The 3,227-nt window shown below is 33.5% G+C and overlaps 1 long non-coding RNA gene across 1 annotated transcript in view; it reads left to right on the forward strand.

Annotated features, from left to right (window-relative positions):
- The window catches only part of LOC117169687, a 64,134-nt gene that overhangs the window by 47,687 nt on the left and 13,220 nt on the right, over window positions 1-3,227 (forward strand). The gene's annotated exons all lie outside the window — the stretch shown is intronic.

A 3,227-nucleotide genomic window follows, 5' to 3' on the forward strand; every position in this document is an offset into this window, starting at 1 on the left:
CAAAAAATTGCTTTTATTTGTCGGTGACCGTATCGTAAAGCTTTGTTTCTTTGAGTGAGAAAATACTCTTCAAGCTTTTTAGAGTTAGAAAAATGGTTCAGAAATTGAGAGAATCAAATTTATGTAAAAGGTGAGGTTTTAATAATTCTGAATTCTTGTCCGACTGGACGACAATTATTTGGCACTGGTAAACTTCAAACTCTAAACATGTTTGTTAAGGATTACCAAAATTCTAGGACCAACTGCATATTATAGGGAAAACAGATGTCATAGAGATGAGATAAGAAATTCGAAACCAATGTAACAGAAAAGATATTTTAAATAAACTCTTTTATGTGGCTTTCAATTCAACAGAGTTTCTATCGCTTACTTTTTAGAGGGTCTTAAAGACTCATAACATGGTGATTGCGAAAGAAAAAATATAAAAACTAAGTTTAAAAATAGGTTTCAGGTGTTCTACATTTTCGAGTGACTGACAGTAAACCCTAGGAATAAATTTATCTTTCAAAAAAATAAAAACGTTGCATCACGTTTAACTAACGAAAGGTTAAATTTATCTGAAAAAAGATAAAATTCATCCAAAAAAAGATAGAATTTATCTGACCTGAATGGTTTTTTGACATAGGTTATATGTCAGACGGTTGCGTCAATTTTTTACAGGAAAAGTGTCCTTCACAAATTTCGAAATTCTCGCGGTATTCAATTTTAAATATTCTTACTTTATTTCACTAATTTTAAACCCAAAAATCACTCACCTACACTTACTGAATACACAATATTTACGTCTGATGAACTTTATCTTTTTTCAGATAAATTTTATATTTTTTCAGACAAATTTTATTTTCTTTAGATAAATGTGATGCAACCTTTTTATCTTTTTGAAAGATAAAATTTATTCCTGGGGTTTACTGTGCTATAAATACAAATATTTCTAAAACAATTTTTCTCTCTGTTTTTCTTTAAGAAAAAAATTATTATTTTCATCTGTATGATGAATTGTAAATATTCGGTAAAAATTATAGTTTATGTAATTTCTAATCGCTGTAAAATAGTCTAAAAGACATTAAAATTAATAAAAAATGACATTTTATGTGATTATCAAAAGTCTTAAATTGGTATACAACGCCAAAAAACAAAATATTACATGAAAAAATAAGTCAAAGTAGGCACGGAAAAAATTGTTCGCAAAAAAATTGGTGAAAGACCTTAAAAAAGAAATAATTACGTAAAAATGGTTTGAAAAAAAATGTTTTGAACAAAATATGTTACAAAAAAATGTTGGCGTTTATGCATTTTTTTTGTGTCAAATTTTGGCGCTCATACCCTTTTGCTTTACAAAATGTTGACGCTCATGTCCTTTTGTACGAAGGGGGAAGTACGGATGGACACCTGACCGAAATTATAGGTTATCAGCTCGGGATTACAAAACACTAGAAATTTTATCCGATTTGAATTATCTATTTAAAAATTATTTTATTTATATTTCCATTAACACATCCTTTATTCTGTTTTACTTTTTTTGAGCTGTGACTCATGTGGATGGTATTGGCACTGACTTTCAATTTTTTAGGTATAGCTATAGAGTAAAGATTAAGACTCCCGACTGCTGGGCGATAAGTTCAGCTTTAGTTGTAGGTTCGAAACCCGGAAGCTGTAGAAATTTTATTTGTAATATAATGCTTAAAAATGTAATATTGATTATTCATTTTATGCAGGACCATTAAAATTGATTAAAAAAATACTCGCAATCAATTTTTTTGTATATATTTATTGTTATATCTTTAGAGTATAGCAGTGGTAGGTGTTTGAAATGAAACAAGAAGTTTGAAAATAACAATTTTTTGATTATAAATAATATTTCGACCATATGGAGTCGTATGATGATGAATGAATGGTCGTAAACACAATTGAATGATTTTTTAACATCAACTCTAGCATTTTCATACGAAAGCGGTTTGCCAGTGAAGAACCAGTACTAATTTGCAGTACCACACCAGTACTGCACGCCAGTGCTGCGGAACATTACCAACAGATGCCCCGTACTGGACATCCAGTAATTTTTCCTGGGCCCATAATGTGCCAGTGATGTATTTCCAATTTGAAAATACTTCATGGTAGGTAATAAGGTTGGTAGGTAGCTGGCAGTTAGGTAGGTAGGTAGATAAGTAGGTAGGTAGGCAGGTAGGTAGGTTAGTAGCTAATATCATGCGCTATTCACGTGAAACTCATCTCCTTTTCAAAATTAAAGTCGTAAGACCTTATCTTTTTTATGCTACATGTTTTTAAATATGTACAGCCATTTTACCGATGAAAAGTTGATTGACTCAATTGTATACTTATATTTTTAAAGTTAATAGAAAGCCCCCTCAGAGGATCCACTAATATTTTCTTTGAAAGAAGTTTTATTATTAATTTTAAATAATTAAAAAAATCATGAATGTATCTACTAGTCAGTCTCATAAGTCCCTGAAAAATGAAACACGGAGACGTTTTTTTGGCCAAAGTCGGTTTTATTTTTCAACATACTCTTCTTTTAGGTCGATACAGCGAGTCCAACGATTTTCTAACTTTTTGATACCGTCCGAAAAGTACTCGATCGGAAGGTCTCCAAAATACGCCTCAGTTTCAGCTATGAGCTCCTCATTTGAGTAAAAACGCTTACCGGTGAGCCATCTCTTCAGGTTAGGGAACAAGTAATAGTCGCTGGGGGCCTGGTCTGGTGAATACGGTGGCTGAGGAACCAATTTGAAGCCGATTTCATGCAATTTTGCTTGTGCAACTATGCATGAATGAACAGGCGCATTGTCGTGATGATAAAGCGGTTTTTTCTTCTTCAAATGCGGTCGTTTTTCGAAGATTTCGATTTTCAATCGATCCAATAATGATGAATAGTATGCTCCGGTTATGGTTTTACCTTTTTCAAGATAGTCCACGAATATTATGCCATGTGCATCCCAAAATACGGAGGCCATAACCTTTCCGACCCATTGTTGCGTTTTTGGACGCTTCGGAGCACTTGGGCCGGGTGAAACCCACTGTTTTGCCTGTGGCGTTGACTCAGGAGTGTAGTAGTGGATCCAGGTTTCATCCATGGTTATGAATCGGCGCAAAAACTCGGTCGGTTCACGCGAAAATAATGCCAAATTCTGCTGGGAAGTTGTCACATGAATTCGTTTTTGGTCCACTGTGAGCAAACGCGGCACCCATCGCGCGCAGAGCTTCTTCAT

This window comes from Belonocnema kinseyi, chromosome 3, assembly GCF_010883055.1.
Source record: "Belonocnema kinseyi isolate 2016_QV_RU_SX_M_011 chromosome 3, B_treatae_v1, whole genome shotgun sequence".
Classification (NCBI taxonomy): domain Eukaryota; kingdom Metazoa; phylum Arthropoda; class Insecta; order Hymenoptera; family Cynipidae; genus Belonocnema; species Belonocnema kinseyi.